At 40.7% G+C, this 20,189-nt stretch overlaps 1 long non-coding RNA gene across 1 annotated transcript in view; it reads left to right on the top strand.

Moving 5' to 3' along the window:
* Window positions 1-382: 382 nt before the first annotated feature.
* Window positions 383-20,189, top strand: part of LOC310888119 — a 28,148-nt gene continuing 8,341 nt past the window's right edge. Inside the window, exon 1 of the long non-coding RNA XR_014575827.1 lies at window positions 383-10,514. This is a non-coding gene — a long non-coding RNA (uncharacterized lncRNA). The remainder of the gene's footprint in view (window positions 10,515-20,189) is intronic.

Consider the following 20,189-nt stretch of genomic DNA (forward strand, 5'->3'; position numbering starts at 1 on the left):
AAGATAAGTTGGTGCCTTAGTACTGCTTCTAATTCACAGATCTAATGTATTTATAATGTTGGGAAGAGTTAGGTAAACTTACAGATATTTCAGTTTCTTTGCCTCATTTTTGAAGTTTTAGAACTCTTTATGGGTTTAGACCATATACAAAGGTTGCTCTTCCACCTCTGCTGAATGTGAAGTGCCCTGCAGAATGTAGGGAATGTTGTTTTTGCTGACAAATTTTATTTGATAATACTTTTTTTGTATGCTGTGCAATATGTTATCTGGTAATTCAAGCTCTGCTATAACTTAAACTTTTTAAAAGCTGCATGTCCTCATGCTCATTAATAACATGCTGAGCATTCTTGCATGTAGATTCTCTTGGGGGGGGGGGGGGGGGGGGGGGGGAGGGAAAAAGCTATCATGATTGTTTGCTGACCATCCACAAACTTAAACATACCCTGGCTTTTTTTCCAACTGTGACTGAAAAGGGCATTAGGATACAATAGGTGCCTGCTGTTCATACCCAAAGAAACATTTCCCAAACAGAGCCCCTTGAGGTTTGCTATGGAAGTTACGGTGGTGTTTTCACCATCTACCTTTAGGCATCTATTTTAACTGGCTAATCCACCAGTCCCTCTCTCCTCAGCGGAGGAGGCAGAGCTAGATCCTTGATGCAAATGATGCTTTCAAGTGCCCTAACATAATTTTATCTGAATTGTCCTTTCAAAGGAGCTTGTCTCTGAAGGTTGATTGCAAGGGAGGTGAAGGAGCTTTTCAGCTAAGCGAAGTGCCTGTAGGTGGGTGGTGTGAAATTGTCCTCTATCTTGCCTTCCCTTCCTATGCTCAGGGAACTTGGGTAAAACTAGGACTTGGCTTCCTTTGTCACTGTTTTTTTTTTTTTTCTGGGGTGGATAGAATCAATGGGAGATGTTCCATATACTACCATTGAAGACTTGTTCACCTCCTGTGTAGAATATTTCCCTTAAACTTTGTTTGCTGCCTGAGCAATCAATTCTTCATGCTCTGGATGGTGACTTGAAAGTTCAGGAGAATGTCAAGAGCCTATACTAAAATAAGATAGAACTACTAAAATAACGCAGGTCAGAGGAACTACTGCTGAGGTGTTGTGTAATGCGTGCGGTGGTTTGTCCTTATGGCCATGTAGGTCTTGGTTACATATGGCTTGGTGGGCTTTAGCAACATACATCAGCTTCCTCAGGGAGTTGCATTCAAGAGGTTTAGCTTTGCTTTAGGGATATCCTTACATTTCTTAATTCAGAAGACTTCTCAGTCTTGCATTCAAAGTACAGAAATGAGAGTCCAGGCAAGTTCATTCTTAGCTTTGTCACAGTCTCAGTATTTATTGCTTAACTGTCCAACTTACACAGCTTATTTATATGAATAATGCTGCGACATCATGCTTCAAGGCAAAAACGATTAATTCTTCAGTGGAACAGCCTCATCTCAGTGATGTTGCAAAATTGAAGCTGTTCTTTCTGAAAATGCTGTGGAAAAACCTAAAATGGAAAGAGTAGTTCATGTCTTGCAAATTCAGTGATCCTTTATTGTGATTTGATGAATTAGTTTGGAAAGAAACATTGCATCATGCCAATTAAAAAGCTGTACTGCTGGCACATTATTGTCTATGGCATTGTCTCTTGCTGATTTTTTTTCTCCCCCTTTTATTCTTCAGAGGTTTCACTCAGTCAAACTTCTTGTGTGAATTTGTTATAGAAACATTAAAATAGGCACATGGCTGAGTTGATGGAATTTCTGTGCAAAGTTATTTAGTTTATAGTATCCCTATTGTGTATTGTTTGCTGTGCTGGATGAGAAAGTACTGCAAGAAATGTTCCTCTGTAGCTTTTCTGAGCACTTCTTTTGACTCATGGAATAATAAAAATGCATTGAGATTCACAGCATAGTCGATTAAGCTTTAGATGCTCTTATTCCCTGGTTTGATGTCTTTTTGCGCTATTGTCTTACCTATTTTGTGAAGAACAGTCACCAGCTGCTCACCCCTCCAGCTACTGTCTGTCAATGCTGCTTCTAAAGATACTGGCACACATCAACCTAAAATCTTAGATTCCAAATAGTCGCTTCCCTGCAGGGTGCGGTTGCCCTCTCTCTCACCAAGGAGAGTGCTGTGTTCCCATGCTAGCAAAACTGGGATTTGAGAACTTGCCTTCAGCGGGGGCTGCTGCGGTCCTTCTGCTTTAACAGACCCTGGGCACAATGGGCGAGACCTCCCGCTCGCCTGGGGAGCCGCTTAAGACAGCAAGAGGAAATGCAAGTTTCAGGAGAGTTGCATCTATTAGCACATGAGCACTTAAAGTGTAAGTTACAGGTCCAATTTGTCCCTGGATGCTTTCAGTTCTCTGTCAGAATGAGTACCAAATTAGCATAAGGAAATGCTGGCACTAGTGACTATAAATACAAAGAATGCAATCTACTTTCATTTACATTGGAAATACTGTATATAATGACTGGTTATCGGATCCCTTCCTGGTCCCTCATCACCTTATTCTGTCTTTCCACCATCTCCACAGTAACTTTTGTGGCCAAGAACTGTCTTCTTTCGCTTGAAAGAAGGTTGATTTTATTTTATTTTTTAAATGATCATATTCTTTTCACTTGCATGAAAACTTTTAAGCATCTCAGCACTAAAGCGGTGTGGTGTTTCCCCTTTCACCTGAAGACAACTCAGTGTGCCTCATCCCGTTCAGAGGGTTGCTTTCCCTGTGCTTCGCTTCATCCTTTGCAAGGAGTGGGGATTTTGCCTTAACACGTCTTAAGCCTTGTCCCATGAAGGAATTAGTATGAAAATGCCAGCATTGAACGAGCTGAGGTAACGCTTGCTCTGCCTCCTGTGTGAGGGTTTGTGTGTGTCGCAGGGAGAGGGGCTGGTTTTGCTTTTGGTTCCCTTTTGAAATACCACAGGAGGAACTGTTAAGTGACCTAGCGTTACCTGCGGCACGTGTCCCTGGAAGGATACTTGACGCTAAGACTTCCGACCTGACAGGCAAGTGAAATCCTGGTATGCCACCTGCAAAGAGGAAACAGTTAATTGTGGAAGCAAAAAAAGTATGGGAGCAGACTTCCAGCTGTTTTGAAATCAGCTTCTTAATCTAGTTTCTGGTTTATCTGGTAAAAATCAGTGTGCCGTGGGGTTTTTGTTTAGATTTTGTTTTGTTTAAAGCAGCCGCTGATGCCTTGTGTTTAAGTCTGAAGCTTAGTTTGCAGTCTAAAAGAGATTTTGTTCATTCCCAAAGTTTCTAGACTGCGCTCTAAAAGGGGAAGCTTGTCCAAAAACTGGAGTTGGCAACTTTGAGCACTGAGATCGTGACTTGATATAAAATATATTTTGTTTGTTCATCTTTTGTCTGTGCTTCTGTGTATTGCAATGTGTGTAAGTGTGCAGTTGAAGGAATCTTCTTGAAAATTAAAATAAATCTTCTGTTAATAGTACATTTTAGTTGTAAAAAGCTTTGATTACAATCGCTAAATGCATTTCATTATTTGAAGTAAGAAGTAGTGACCATAGGTAGGTTTAAGTGAAAGCTGTATTGCTTTTGTCCAATAAAATGATATTTTAGGTGAATTGTGTTTCTGTAGAGGATGATGGGATTCACCAGTCACTGGTGCATGCAGCTCGCACAGTCAGGCGAACACATTTGTCTCTCATGCAGTGGTGAAGTGCGGCTGTATGCCTAACAAGGAACACCAAGGGGCCAAACATGAACTGAAAAACTGATGCATCTTTTTGAGAGCCTCTGTGTTGTTCCCTCAGCTGGTATGGATGTGGGGGGCTTCCAGAACCACCTGAAAACTTTATTGCTAAGTTAATGACCTATGGGTCATTATAGGTACTAATCCATGTAAAAAAAGCCACCATCTGGCTCCATTTTTTCTATTCCCCATGTTGACTGGATAAATCTCATTGTTATATAAATCGTGTTGTTACATGTTTCTTTGAGTGATATTTAGATACGTTGTAGCTGAACTGAGAGGTATGCCTGAAGAAAGATGAGGCCAAGGAGGTAGGCATTTAACAATGTGCTCTCTTCTTGTTCTCTCTCTTCCTAAATCGAACACACATTTTAGAAGGAAGGGGGATGTGGGGCCAAAGTACAGCCCTCTCTGAAATGCTGCACCTGCACGGTAGATGCATGGGCGAAGTGATCTGACTCTTCGTGGAGCCGAAGCCCTGGGCTTCTTCCAGATTAACAGGTCACCTCTGTACTGCAAGCCAGCAGCTGTTCTTTACAGGGGGAAAGCTGATCCCAAAGTTCTTGCTAATGCAGGCTGTTACCGTGAGGGGAGTCGCTGTTGCATGCCTACGGACTACACCAGCATGCACAATTTATGTAAGGGTATATAAACCACAGCCCTTCAGCAAGTCTTGCAGAGTTGATTCGCAGCTGTATGGCATTAGTTTTTGCTGCTTGTGTCTAGCAATGACAGCTTCAAGGCCGTCTGCATCATGTGGGATGGCACAAGGTCATCTAAAATGATGTAGTTGGAGTTTGGATCATAGGTGTTCTGTCATCTTAGCTTTCAAACACTAATGTCTGCAAAGCTGCTTGCACCTCCTTACAGGTCTATGCCGTGCTACAACTTGTTCTTTATCAAGAGGAGAGAGCCTTGCTTCCTCTAGTCCTGACCACGTGGACAGCTACTTCAGAATACATAAATCTGAATCTGCATCGCTGGGTGGCTTGTAGCATGGTGATGCAGAAACTTACCAGCTGTAGGGAACTACGAACTGGATCTATTTTTCTCTATGTTGTCTTCTCTAAAGGCCTCAGGCTAGGCAGAAAATAAATCACTTCCTTAAATGTTCTTACCCACCTGCATTACCTCGTTAGGGACCGCTTCTGACATATACAATGGGCTGTACTGAGTATGTGACATCTGTGCTTCCTGAGGTCTTCTTCCCCAGGTGGTAATCACAAGTGTTATCAGGTTGTACACATGCATTGCCACTGTCCATATCTATCCTGCGCTGCTCCGTGTCATGTAACAATGTCTGATTTATGCAGTGCTTTCTCAGATGCTGAGGTTCTGCAGCCTAGTGATCTACTGTGGCAGTGAAGCAGTGATCTTTTGAGCTGGGCTCATTGTTGGTGCCATCAGTATCAGTGTGGCCTTTCATACAGCAAAACTTGAATACGGAGCCAAGAAATGCTGCTGTCAGAAATGGATGCAGTAGGTTACCTTGGTGTAACCTCACACAGGTTTGGTTAGAAGGCCTAGAACTAAGGCTGACAAGGTACGTATGGTACGGTTGGACTTGATGATCCTGGAGGTTTTTTCCTACCTAAAAGATTTTATGATTCTGTATGCTTGCACGGTATGAGAGCTAGCACTGCTGCACTGTGTTAAATGTTTTAAGTTTATCAGCCTGCCAACTACAATGCTTTCATTTCCCAGGTCCCTTAAATTTGTTCCCATTTGTTCCCATTAGCTTTCCCACTGCTCCCCAGCCTCCTGAACATCTTTCTCCTTTCTACCACCTGAAAGATTGCTGCGTAGTCATGATGGTCCTTGATGTTGTGTGTGGTCTGTTGTGCATCCTGTACCCAGCTGCTATCTTTGCTACTTTAGTACATGATTATAGGCTGGAGTAGAATAGAAAATGGGGAAGGATGCCAGAGGAAGCAAGTACTTAAGTTGTACCATTTTTTTTAACAGTTGAAAAGTAAAAATAGTTTAGTAAGGAAGCAAGGTGCAAAGGTTAAAGTAGATAAATAGTGTTAACAATCAAATCCCAAACAAAATGATCAGTGCAAGGTCTAGAAGGAACAAAGGCCCTTAAATATTTCTGCAGTATGTTCTCCCCTCCCTTCCCTAGGCTTGTACTTCCAGCAGCTCTGCTGCTGTAACAGCCTGGTGGTGTTTAGGATGTCACGTCTCCTGATAACCCCCAGCACCCACCACGTGAGCTGCAACTAGCTAAAGTTGAATTTGGAGGCAGCACTCAAACAGTTCAGGTGCCATTAGGATCTGCTTCAGAAAAGACCCAGTGCAGGTGGCTTACCTGGTCACAGTGATCACAGTAAGCCTGGCCAGATGGCTTCGGTCAGCTCATGTGAAGGCTGGGCTTGGCATTTGCACATAAAATCCTTTACGGTAATTTTGAGATCTTTGTGGTATCCTCCGCAGCACACTGTGCGGAAGGAGGGGTTGCAGGCAGCTGTGGAGCAGGAAGCACTCCTGCTCTACAAGAGGATGAAGAGGGGCAGAGAGTGACCATCGCAACCGAGCAGCGTACAGGTCTGCTTCCCAACACCTCTGTACTCTGGCAGTTGCATCCCGAGGCCCAACCTTGCAGTTCTGTGTATGGATGCCAGTATTGTTCAACCCAGTTACCAATGGTCTACAAGGCAAAATGCAGCCTGTGGTGATAGCTGCAGATGACACAGTGACTGATAGGACAGTACACGGGGAGCATTTACTGTTACAAAGCCATCCAAAATGTTTTATTAGTCACAGTCCAACGTATTCAATGTTGTCAATTGTGAAGTACTATATCTACTAGCAAAAAAAGTAGGCTACATCCACAGGATGTGTTGTGTAAAGACCTAAAAGTAGTTTGAGGTAACAGATGGCAACTCTGTTATATAAAATTATTTGTAAACGTCAGGAAAAAAAAATAAAAATAGATTTAATTCAGTCAAAAATTCCTACTGGTTTAAAGAACATACTGAGATTATATCTGATGGATAATAGGAGTGTGTGACAGCAGAACAGTGAAGTGGACCTGCTCTTTGGAAAGGTAAGCCTAAATGGTAGAACAGGGGGGCTTCCCCCTCTTACCTCCTTCAGAATTCATTGAGTAAAATGACATGCGGCTTTACCTGCAAGTCAGCAGCAAGGTGGTCACCAGACTTCAATCATGATGCACTGGAATCACAAAGCCTTCAGATTAAGTGAAGGCAGCAAGGACTGAGGTATCTTACACCTTTACTCAATTTGCTGTAGTCCCAACCATGACCTGAAATACGTGTACTTGGCTACTTTGCTTTGCCCCTTTGTGCCTTCATCTTTCTTTTCTAGTCCTGATTTTTGCTTTCATGTTAATGAAGTCCTGTTAAATTAGTCAAAAGCTTGTCTTCTACAACCTTGAGGCCAGGTAGAAAATAACGTCTTTGATGTGATACTAGTTTGGCCAGAGCTTGACATCACAGAAAGATGACACTTGGCTGTAGTGGCTGGTTTGGAAGAATTTGCAACACCAAATGGCATTATCTTATTTGTTTAATGCTTAGATATTTTTTTTCTCCCTTTCTCTCATGTTATGTTTGTGCCTCCCTTTCAGCTTCATGGCACATATCTCTAGGCTATTTCAATTTGTTTTCCTATCTCTAGAGACACTGTCAACGATGTCTTGGTTTGTCAGGACTGTCAAAACAGAAGTGTTTTTTCCGTTCAGCATTTTGTATACCTAAAGTAACAGGAAAGGGAAACAAATGAAGCTTTAGGTTATCCTTCAAATGATTTAACTGGGTAGGATTTGTTACTGCCTCCTCCACAGTCTTCATAAAGGGCTCCTACTTTTCTAGTATGGTTGATTGTGATAAAGTATGAGAGTGTGAGACTGTTGGTCTCATAACACTGACATTTAATACTGTTCAAGATGGTATCATGTTAACTGCTTTGTACTGATTTTGGCAGGATGCTTGGACCAAGATAGTCAACACAGGGGCTATGTATCATAAAGCAAAGACTTAAAAAAATAATGAACAAAGCAAACAAAAATAAACAAACAAACCAACGATCTGGCGTCATTGTAGTCTGCTCGCTGTGGACTTTTGCTACTGTGCTTCAGTACACAGAAAAATGATTGTTGTGCTGAACAAAACCAATCTTCCCATCGTATAGTATTTGATTATTGCATATTGATGGACTGATCTTAATTCAGAAAGGAAATGGAACTATTGGAGAGAATTCAAAGAATGAAGTGTTCGGGGAGGGGGGGAATGTCTCAAGACGCAAACCATACACAATTGCAGCAGATCAATGGAAAGGATGGAAGGTAGCACAGCACTTAAATATGGCAAAGCAAACTGATCATGGGGGGCTTTTAATCACACAGGGAGGCATGAAGATCCAGTTGGATCTTATGCCATTAATTTCTATTGTTTGAGTGTTAGGAATAATTAAATATTTGAACAATTGACTGGGGAAAGTGGTAGAGTAGAAATATATTATAGGTCTTACATATCTCTTCTAACCACATGATATGATCCAGAATATGAAAAAAATGATACGAGTGTAGTACAGAGTAGGTGATGACAGTGGTACTGGTAGGCCGAAGCTGTACCGGGGAGTAGCTGTCTTCAGCATCAGACTCCAGGCTTACTCAATGGCTTCTTACTTCATGCGGTGGGTGCTGGACGTCTCTTTCTTATGACTTCGTAGTCCTGCCATCCTTACTGTGCTTCAGTTCCTCAGCTCCATTGAGTCCAAAAGGTCAATGACCATGGTAATAATGGTCCTTCTCTTTCTGTAGTGTAAAAATCTCCAGAATGCATATGGCTATTAATTGAAAATTCAAAGTCAGCATTTTCCTTTAACTCCTTTCCTTCTGTCATCGAGAAAAATTAACAACAGACTATGGTAGTATTGTAAGCCACAGTTTTCTCTATAAAAAAAGAGTTACTGCATGCCTGTCACTAGTGTTTCCTTGGCTTCATATTCTGGTGCTATCACTGTTCCTAGAAATCATGCTAAGCTCACGTTCCTGATTCAGGTTCCCACATGTCCACCTCTAGCATAGGGACGCTTTTTTTCCCTGTTGGAATGAGTCACTTCTTTCTGGAACCTTAATGAGTCTTCTTCAGTGTCATCCTTTCTGCTGGATGCTCTTCTGATGGTCACCTCAACATATCTGACAGGGCTGTTGGCTATGCAACATGCTCTGAGCTGTCCAACCTCCAAACCCACTTTTGGAGACCACCTTCCGTGTATCTGGGCGGCCTTCTGCCCTCCCACTAGCAACAGCACCCAGGCATAGCTTCGTCTGCAGGAGCACAGGATCCTTTGGTCTCTTCTTCTTGAGACAATAATGTCCACCCGTCGTAACCTACACAGGGATGGACAATCTCTTCCTTCCCTGAGCGGTTACTGAGCTCATTTTCCTCTGCTCATCATCAAAAGGTGGGTTTTGCCAGTACAAGTAGGGTGGTAGCGAGTGAAACACACTTGGCCCGCTGCCTGCTGTAAGCGTACTGAAACGCTTGGACAGCTACTGCTGCAGCGTCCTGGGAAGGACGGTGGAGCAGTGGGCAGCTCTCAAAGGCAGCTCTCCTGAGCATTTTTATTCCAATGACACTAAGTTGTTTTTTTTTTCCTCTGCCTTCATATGTTGGACTGTGGACAGGCTCCGGAGGAGGTATGCTGTGACTTTAGAGGAAAATGGCTGGTGAGAACAATTCTGCAAGGCACAGTATTTGCATCACTACTTGGATGTAGGTGTTCTTTGCTTGTTTTAGTCAGTGGCAAATAGCTAGTGTAAATACCTGTTGGTGTTATAGTTTAAAGACAATTATTTCTCATAAATGGAGAGTTTGTATGCTGGAATAAAGACTTGCCTTACAGTAGGATGGCTTTGGCAAATAGATTACAGTGTTTTGTTATGGCATGGCTGTACAGAACACTAAGGCAGCTTCCTTTGCTATCACTGGCTTGGGTTGTGGATAATGCGTTGTTTCTGTTTGGGTGCTTATTTGAGCACTGCTACTGCAAAGGTCTTTGTTTTAAAATTTTTTACTTAGGTTTAAAAAAAAAAGTTCTCTGCACCAGGAAAGTCTGTCCTCTCAAACACTTGGTTTTGTTCTCTTCTTTATTCTAGCAGGTTTTGTTTTCCAAATTACTGAAAGCATTAGAATCACACTTTGTTTAGCACTGTATATTCCGTGTAAGTCTTTTTCTGCTATAGAAGGCAACTGTGCAATTGCTGAACCCACTGCTGGGTATGGTCAGTATCCCTTTGAAGGAATGCAGATCATATGCTCCATTTACGGAAGCATCTGAGCTGCTGCTACAGCAAGAAACTATTGCTTAATGTGGGCCATCAGATCAGTCTATGCTATGGTCTGCTTCTCACAAAAAAATAATAAAATAAAAACAGCAGAAAAAGGATGTGATAAAGGCTTATTTCCCTAGATTCCTCATTCTTTTCTGCACAGATGATATATTTATTTTTAAGTATCTGTGTTTGTGCCAACAGATTTTTTTCTTAAGCTAGTGCTGAGAAATTGCTCTTCCTCTCCAAGGACACTCCTCTGTGACCTACTGTAGCATAACCAGCTAAACTTAATCTCTGCCTTGTTCAACACTTGAAAGAATCCATTCACAGAATTGTTCGAGGAGCCTGGACTGAGATTTTTCAGCTGCCCCAAGTGAAACTGGGGGATCAGCAAGAGAACGAGGACTTGAACAAGGTGGTACACAGATGAGTCTGGTGGTTTGGAAGAAGCAGCCTGAAGCTATAGCAAAAATGACTAACCTTTTCTATTGAAACTGTAAGTATTCTTCAGAGGAGTCTGCAGCCAGCTGCCACATCATTGTCACCTAAACCACAAATTGGTGCAGTGGCTGTATTGTTAGGCTGTATGTTACAACGTATTGAATCTGATCAAGAACATGGTTTCCTGTTTGTAGTTCAGGGGCATTGCTGTGTAATGCAAGTCAGCTGCGTTTCTATTTCTGCAGTAAGTGCCTGTAGAGCTCTACATGCCTTAAAATCTATAGAAAAAAATATAGAGGAATGAAGAAACTCTGTCTCACTGTCATACCTGAGATTATCAGAGATGCCTGTGGATAGTAACTACAAAAACGAAAGGAGGAACTGCTTGAAAAGCAACACATATAATTATATTTCTGTCTGTCTCACCTCCCTTTTCTTATCTGTACCCAAATCTAGCAGGCTGCAGGATGGGTTGCAAATCATTGCATTTAAGATGATACTTGCAAATGATGGAAGGAAATGTGAGTTCTTATGCTGTTTGACTTGACAGCAAATGAATGCTGCTCCATGTAAGAACATGCTGCTTTATATCAAGAAGTATATAAATAAGCAAGTCTTTAATAGTTGCACAACTGAAGGAAGAAAAAATATTTTTTTCAGCAATAATTCCACTTTTCTTTTTTCAAGAAAAAAGGATAAGAATTTCTTCAAATTTTCTTTTTATTTACAAAGTAAGTTACATTCTCCAAGTGATTATGCAGTTTGGAAAACAGATCTGTACATACACATGGAAAATACTTTTCTTATAATGAATGCATCTATTCAAGCGCTTTTTCACAACTTCGCTGATGGATCTTTTACTTTTTTTAATGATTTTAACCATTCCCATGAGATGATTTTCATTAGTCTTTAAAAAAAAAAATACTGTATTTGAGAGAATCCTAGGTTCTGAAATCAGAGTAGTTTCATACATAAACTAATGAGGTCATTTTCTTGCATAAAATACATGTTTTTTTATTTTTGTTGGAACAGTATTACCTTACTGTGTAATGGATGTAAAATGTATCTCCTGAGTCAGTGTTCCTATAACATAACCCTTTCTCCCTTTTCTGAATTTGGTTACTCCTTCCTAATAGGACTACATTGCATCTCTGATGATGCTTCTGCTTATTTCAGGTGACTTCTTAATTTATCAGCATGATACTGTATTTACAGTGACTAGACTTTTGCTCTATTCCATTTCAAACAATTTCAGTAAGAATCTGTTTTTTCTATGCCACCTCACAGTTGTTAATAAATACATTGAGAAGTGTGTTTTGGGAATGGATTCTAGTAGAACATGTTTCTAAAACTCCTTTAAGTTAATACTAACGCTAGTGCATTTCTTCTTTCTGCAAAGTTTGTTTCCCTATCAAACAAAGTTAGTTTAGTTAGTTGCACTTGATTGATGATGATGAAGTTTACTACTTAATTATTATCTTAATGGTGCTTGAAATTCTCATGGTAAGTTTAGTGTTTCATAAGAAATACAGAACTGTAAGCCCTTATACACACATGCTGTTATGTTTTAAAATAATTTATGTACTTGCCATTTCCCCGCTTTCACCTCACTTCACCTAACTGTGATCATGTAGAAAGACTGGTGGATAATTCCAGTTAAATATTGCTACTTCCTTCACTTCCCTACAAACACACATCTCTTTAAGAGAAATTCTACCTACAGCTTGTGACAACGACATACGTTTTGATGTATCCCCAAAGACAACAAAATGGGAGTGAAAGAGGAGAGACTATTAGATGGCTGAATTTTTGTATGTTTTGAATTTATTTATTTGTTTATTTATTTATTTATTTATTGTATTTACCAAAAGAGAACAACTGCAAAAAGGCAAGCAACTAGTGGAAGTGATCTTTTGAATCACTGGTGTGCAGTTCAAATTGTTGAGACTGGTGAGTAAAGGAAAAATAAAGTTGGGGAACAACTTCACTTTGCTTTAGTGAAGGATGAGAAAAAGAGAAAAAAATGAAATAGAGTGGTAGACAATAAGGGGAGCGAAAGCAGCTTCAGCACAGAAGAGGACAAAATTGTGATAGTAGCTAGCACCCAATGAGTAGTGAACATGATGAATGGACTGTGAAAGACAATAGATGATGGAATGGTCTGAAGACAGAAGAAAGAAAAGATGGAGAATCTAAGGAAGGTGTAGTTAGTATTAGAAAGAGGACGTGTGTAACTGGAACTTCCTTCTAAAGAAAAATTGGTAGGCTGTAATGAGAACAGGTCCAGAAGCTAAGATAAAAATTACAGATTTGGATCTGAAAACAATAATGTTCTAATGAACAGAAGTGTACAGATTTCCTAGAAACTTCAGTGGAAATTCCCTGTTGTCTGAAGAAGGAAGGGTAAAGTTACGTTGATCAACAGATGACTCAAGAGTTGGTGCTTAGAAAAACGTTGATGGGTCACTGAGAACACAACAGAGAGTATTACTCAATGCATATGCTCAGAGATACTCTGAGATTCAACTAAGGCCCATGTAGAAGACAATTAAGTCGAGATAGAACTGTATTTACATATCATCCATGCCTACATAAACAGAAAGGGGAAGACATAGGTTATGAAGGTTCATCACATAATATGGCATAAAGACAGGCATGTTAGAGCAGCAGTGATTCTAGACAGACTTCTGGGATCAGGGGAAAAGCAAGAGACTAGTTTTAAGAAAACATTTTGTAAACTCATGAGAAGGCTTATTCAAGACAGTTGCAAAAGAACAGCAAGGGATAAAAAAAGCCCCTTCCTATTTTATGCTCCTGAATGTTTATCTAGATGTTCTTCAACTGTTTCTCTTGATCCTGACTTACAACAACTTGTTTTGGTTAACCATTGTTTTGTCATGTCATGCTACTGTTATGTGCTTTTTATTGCAGCCAAGTAGTTCTTAAGCATTTCAGCCTTTCCCATGTCTCTTGAAACAGGAAGGTAAAACAAATCCATAGTCACATGCTTGTCTGTTCTTTTTCTTTCTCAGAAGCTTGTTCTCCTTTATAATTTTACTTGCTTTTTTTTCTTCCAACCTATTACTTGGCTATGACTGGACACTTTTAACCTGACTTTCTGAGAAAACAAGATCTATGTGATTGTGCATCTGCCACCCCTTTGTTATGAACTTTGAATTCACTGGCTTATTTCATCCACATTTGGCCAACAGTGAAAAATATTAATTTTCTGAAGAAGTACAATTTCATCTAGGCATCTGCTACTGGAAAGACAAGATCGCTCTTACCAGATATCTTAAAATCCACGAGAGCTCATTTTATAGGCACAAATCCAGAAGAACCAGGCTTTACTGGTTCACATGCTCAAATCTTTCAAAATTCCTAGGCCCCATGATGCGGTTGCACCAGGTGGTGGCATTTAAGAATTTTAGCCTAGGAGACCTGGTGTTCTCAAGGCATGGTTGGGAGACCTCACCTGACAGTTAGGTGCCTGACTTTAAGTATTACTGTAATGGTAGCCTAGATATGGTGCAATGGTGGGACATTTAATGAAAACTGCTAGCATAAATGAAGCCGTTTCAGTCTCTGCTGTGCCCCAGATTCTGAGGTAGTTTTCATTTTTTGGTTTGAGAGATGTTGCTGTTATATCAATACACTTTTTCATATTCTTCTATTTCCTGGCAAATCTTGGTCTCATTGTTCTGTAGTTTCCAAGTTTAATTAGTCTGATGGGGCAGAAAACATGATGAACACAGGAAAAAAAACAGTCTAAGAAAAACACATGAAACTTGAGAGCTTTGCTAAACTAATAGGATACATGCATGAATCATTCTTGGTCCTGGTTTGAAATACTGCTGCTCATCCCCGTCTAAGGGAGTATCTACAGAAAGCATGCCAAAAATTAGCATAGGCTTTCTCAGCAGTAGTCAATGGTGAATATATATCCAAACAGTCTCTGTTCAAAAAGAAAAATTCAGCTGTTAGTAGGAAAGAGGGCATGGTGAGAACGCAAATATTTCATAGTGGTTCTTTCATAAAGTGCAGTTTTTAAGAGCATAGGGTAATTATATTGAAGTTATATCTTTGGGAATTTTATTGTTACGAATAATTTCTTGAAAATTTGTATCCTCATTTGCCTAGTAATGCCAATGGCCTAATGCTAGCCACAAGAACTGATTGCGAAAGCATCGATGGTAGGAATAATGACATTAGAAATGAAGCATGTTTCCATTAAACATTGAAATTTCAGTTAAATAGCTCTGACTATATATACAACTGATGATAACCAGCAATTAGTTCCTTTCCATAGGGAAGAGACTGAAAGCAGGAAAATACAGGATTCAGCATTTTTCTGTTACACGAATTCATTCCATATAAACAATCTATTTCCTTCTTCTGATCTAAAAGGCTGCTTTTGTGCATAATCACATAGTGTGTAACACGTTTATACTTATAGGTAATAGCTGTTATCCAGAAGATGGCTCTTCGCATATGAAGTGCCATCAGTGCCTTCATCCTAAAGATAAACAAGATTGATCATACATCTTTGATTTTGCAACCCTACTTTGTTTGCTACTCCTCCACCAGTTGTGTACTGTTTTCCATCTGTTGCAACATCATGCATTTGCACTCACGCGCCTGATCACTTACAAACACTCTCTAACAGAACCCCAGTGACCTCCTCCTCTCATATCTATTAATGGCATCACTTGAAGTTGAACAAAATTGTCATTGACTTTGTGATGCGTCCTTGTGAAAGCAAAATGGAGGTTCACAAATTTTCTACCTTATTGCAGTCCTGCAGCTTCCGGACTCCACTTCGAGGATTTCTCTTACTTCTTTATTTATAAACAGTATGCTCTACACCTGGCTAATTATTAATACCTTGTTTTGTTTGTTTGTTTGTTCGTTTCTGTGGACCAAGTCAGGCTGGATATGTTATTGGAAGTAAGTCTTTTTCCAGGAAATATCAAGTAATGTTAAATCTTCTGCAAACAGTTCCACGTCTTAATGCAGTTCCATAAACTTTGTGCAAGTGATTTTCCTGATGTTGAAGGGTTGCCCAGCTGAATGAGTCCAGCGTTCCCATCAGCTGCCTGAGTTTGCTCTAGAGCTGAGCCTGCAGAGCAGTGCCATGTTCTTCCATTTAGCTCCAAGCCCATCATCTCCTTAGCTGCGGAGCTCGCGCCGCCCTATGTATGCAGGACAGCCTCTGGTCACTGTCTGTAAGGCCCCGTGAGGTCCCAGAGATCAGGCGGGTGCCTTTGTGTGTCCCTGCTGACACAACACGAGTGTTTAGCACATATACACCTTGGATGGGGCTGTGAGGGGCAGGAGGGCACCGTGGCAGGCTTTCTTTCTCGTTGTCACCCCTACCCACCCCACTGTCCTGCATCTCCAGCTCAAGGAGCTGCCGCCATTTCCCTCTCTCAGCCTCAGTCACTGAGGCAGCAGGCCTGCAGCCACCCCACAGCCGCAGCCCCTGGGCGATCAGGGGGTGCGCGGGGCTGCAGGGTCGTGGCTGGGCCCTCTGTGAACCTGTGGGGTGCGGCCTGTGGCAGTGCCGTGGCGGCTGAGCCCTGCCAGCCCTGAACATCAGCCTCCCTGCTCCTGCCCTGCCCTGTGGATGCAGCCAGTCACCAGCTGGAGTGAAACTGTGCAAGGCTGGTGGCCCCGAGGTGTCTTATAATGTCACCAGGGCTGTTCAGTCACATGCAGCATCTCATCCATTCTCCTCAAAATAAAGGCTGAGTCAGAAGCTGCACAGCCGTGGATGAAATGCAGCTGTGTGTTGGGTCCCGGCTCTTAGCTTGTCCCAGAAATGGGCTGGCCCCACCCATAAATGTGCTGACTCGCCTTTACAAAATGATTTCTGGTGATTTGGGAACACTGTAATAGGAAATACATAGAAGCTAGGATCCCTCTTTTTTTTTTTTTTTTTGCCTTCACTGGTAATGCCCAGACTGAAACATCACACAACTTTATGCTTATTAACACAAATATGCTCTTGTATCATACATCTGGCCTGCAATATCAGGCAAATTCGCTTCTAGTTTGCATAGTTTTGCACAGTTTCTTTCCTGCTGGTGCCATCCTTGCCCATAGTGGTTGCACTTCTGCGGTGCAGATGTTTGCTGAAGCCCTGGAGCTCACCAAGAGGCTACGCCTCTACATGGGTTTTAGCTGTGTGAGCTGGCTTCCGGGCATATCCTCCACTTGTGCACTGGTAAGTAAGCCACAACACAAATTCAGCTTCTCACGGGCACCAAATTTGCTCCTACTACCCGACCCACATCAGTAAATGTGATATTTAGCTGACAGTTCTAACTCTCTCGCACACATTTTATGAATTTCTGTGGACATTACACTTCACTAATAAGTTGCATAGCATTTTGTCTAGATTGTGTAGATTGTGTTCTATTTACTCTGTTCACTCCTTAGGCAGAGCAATGCTTTTCTTGTTCACACAACATAATCTATATATCTGGGGAGTCCAGCAACCCCCCAGTGTCCTTATTTAAGCTATTGATATATCTAAGCTATTGCATTTTTTGCTGTGTTTTGTATGCAATTATCTAAGTGTGACTTTAATCACAGTCTTGGCCAAGCAGAGATTTCCTTCTAGCATTTTTCAGGGGAATCCCGTTTCTGGTCTTTGTAGGGGCTGGGTGTGGAAACAGCAAGGCAGGCACACTGTAAGGGAGAGCCAGAGGGTGTGCTCCAGATCTAGGAAGCAGCACAGCATCAAAGGAAGGGGATGTCTTTCACTGGTTTAATGGTAAACACACTGGCAGGTCAGAATATTTGCCTGCAGATCGGTCTTGCAGCAAAGACACTTTTTTTCTTTTTCTCCCCGCTCCCCCCCATTCAAGTGGCTCTTAGAAGTTCAAAGAAAAAGAGGAGGAGGATGTATAAGCCCGATATATCACCTCATCGGGCTTGTCAATTGTTAGATATTTTTCCAAGTTTTGATCATCTCAAATGCTCTCTCAGGTTCTTGCTAATGCAGGAATACTTTTGCAGACATAGGAACTGAACAATTTTGTTTCTTAGTTGTTAATTTTCTTCCTTAAATAAATGCATTAGAAGCCAGTTGTGATCATTTATGTTCTAGTCCTGAACTGCTGGTGCAGTAAGTTACATAGGTTAGACTCTGAGATACCCATTAAACCATCTTTGTGACTTTTAAACAAGACAACTCCAAGATGAACAGCATTCCAGTATGTCACATGGAATATAACCCTTAAAAGATATATTTTTTTTTCCCGTGCTGATAAGTGAAGACTAGGTGTACTTTTAAATGAACCTGTAAGAGTCGTTTACATCTCCATACACAATAGTGTTGTTAGAATGAAATCAGTGCTAAATTAAGGGATTAAAAATAAATAAATAAATAAATCCATATCCATTTGCTGAAAAGCAGTCATTTAGAAGTGTTCTTGATGTCTGTGCTGCTATATATGCTTACTTGTAATTTTCCAGAATTTGATCAGAACCTATCCAGACTGTGCTTTAATTGGGAAGAAGTAACCATCATTGTTCTGGGAGGTACAGAGATGTGTTTTTAAGCAGGTCAGTGCTCTGAAGAAGAAAGCTCACTTTATTTATTTAGGAGAACCATTTCACGGGTAAAAACATTGTGCAAAAACATTTTGTATGATACATTAACTATATTTTCCCCATTAATTTGAATTTAAATAAAATAATATTGCACATAATTTATCAGATTCTCCTAATGTCTCTGTAGTGTGCCATAGGGAATGACACAACTGTGTGATGATGGCAGGAAGTGCAGGCTGACCTAGGTCTTTTTGTATTCTGCAGGTCCGTAATGTGGGCTTCAGCTTTGTTTTTATTTGCATGGGTTTTGGGTGTTGTTTTAATAGTTACCACTGGCCTCCCAAACCTTTTAGTGAAATAGGTAATTGTGTATGCATTTTTTCTTCATTTTCTTGACAATGTATATAAGATTTGTGTGGGGGAATAGCTTTTCTACATAGCTGATAATTTATTATATTGTCTTATGCTGTCTTTTCAGTTTTTAAAATAACTGTTATTATTTCACACTGGAGGGCTTAAATATTGTTTTCTGCCTTTTTTCCCCCATTGTTTGGAGAGTAACTGGACTACCTCAGTTTCAGGTCAGATAGCATTTCATCAGAACAGTGAAATGACTGTAAGCATTCATCCCCAGCGGATGAAATTCTAACCTGCAGCATTTCAGTCTCCCACCTTGAAGAGTGGCAAGACAATTACTGAGATCCTTGTAGATGGGCTTTAAAGCTGGGCATAATCCAGCAGCGAACAAAATCCATAACCCTCCAAATCAGTGACATTTAACCCAACTGCTCGTCAGCCCAGGTGAAAAGATAAAATTGGCACTCAACTGTTTCCAGCTCACTTTCCTGGTTAGTGCTGTAAATATAGGAAATAATTCTGGGGAGCTGATTTTTGTACATGTGCACATGTATGTGCCAACACACCCTATTCTGTATTCAAATTTTCTGGTGTAGGTAAACTTGTAAAGCATCTGTATTTCATTTCATGCTCCCCTTAAAAGCAGTTGTTCTGCCTGTGGAGAGAGCATTCACCTTTCCCTTTGCCTTTCATCCTTTCTGGTCTTATTTGTGCAGTGAAATTGCATCACTCAGTTGTGACATTTCAGTGGTGGAAGCTACACTCATTTTAACAAAAAGAATATCCTTCTGAAACAAAACCTAGGTATATGTACATGTCAACAGATATGCTCTATAACTTCTGTAAAGAGAACTGAATGATAAAAATAGAAAATATGTGAAGCATTTAGGTAGTTCTGAAATCTACCCTTAAAAAAAGCAAGAGCCAGCAATCCCTTGTACCAACTTCTTTTATCTCTTCCAAAGCTATTTCTCATTTACTGTAATGCTTAACAATCCTATTTCACAGTGTGCTTTAGATTCCCAACAACAGAAAAAAAAATTACTTAAGGAAAAACAACTTGCAAATCCAAGACCAGGCATGTATTTGTGTGCAGTTCTAAATGAAGCTTTACCATTTCTTAACTAATGAGTATCTTCTCCATGTGGAATAAATTCTTAGTACTTAGCAGCATTAGTAATGCTTCAAGAAAAAAAAAAAAGTATTTAAAATGGTTCAGTTGCCAACTGTCTTTGACTGTCTCGGTAAGACGTTGAAACAGACCTTCTGCTCTAAATTAATAAGGCCAATCTCAAACACACAAAGCCCAGAATGACCGATCATTCTTCTGGTGTCCTCGCTATCTTTACTGAGGTCAGATAAATCACTTTCAAGCTGTTAAATCAATGATCATAAATTAGGGCTCTGTTTTTACAGCGCCTTGTGGGAAATTCTCATGGTTAAATTAATCTAACAGCTGCAGTGAAGAGCACCTCCCACAAGATCATGTCAAAAGTTCTCCCCCCCCCCCCCTTTTTTTTTTGTTAAAGGGGAAAAATGCCTGAATTATTTGTTTTTACCTAGCGCACAAAATGGAATCCCTCGGTCTGTCCCTGCTAATTCATGTTTCAATTGTACCCAGCTGTTTAAATTGCACTGCGCAGAGATTGCCTTGATCCCCAGGTGCTGGTACTCCATCTGTGCTGCTCCGAGAGACTATTTACAGCAGAGGTTAGGCCAGCGATTGCTGGGATGGAAAACTCATTTCTCAGCCTGGCTTTTATTTACACTCTTATTAAAGATCCTTTCACTCATGCTGGAATGGCAGCTAGTG

This window comes from Anser anser (assembly GCF_964211835.1).
Source record: "Anser anser genome assembly, chromosome: 1".
NCBI lineage: Eukaryota > Metazoa > Chordata > Aves > Anseriformes > Anatidae > Anser > Anser anser.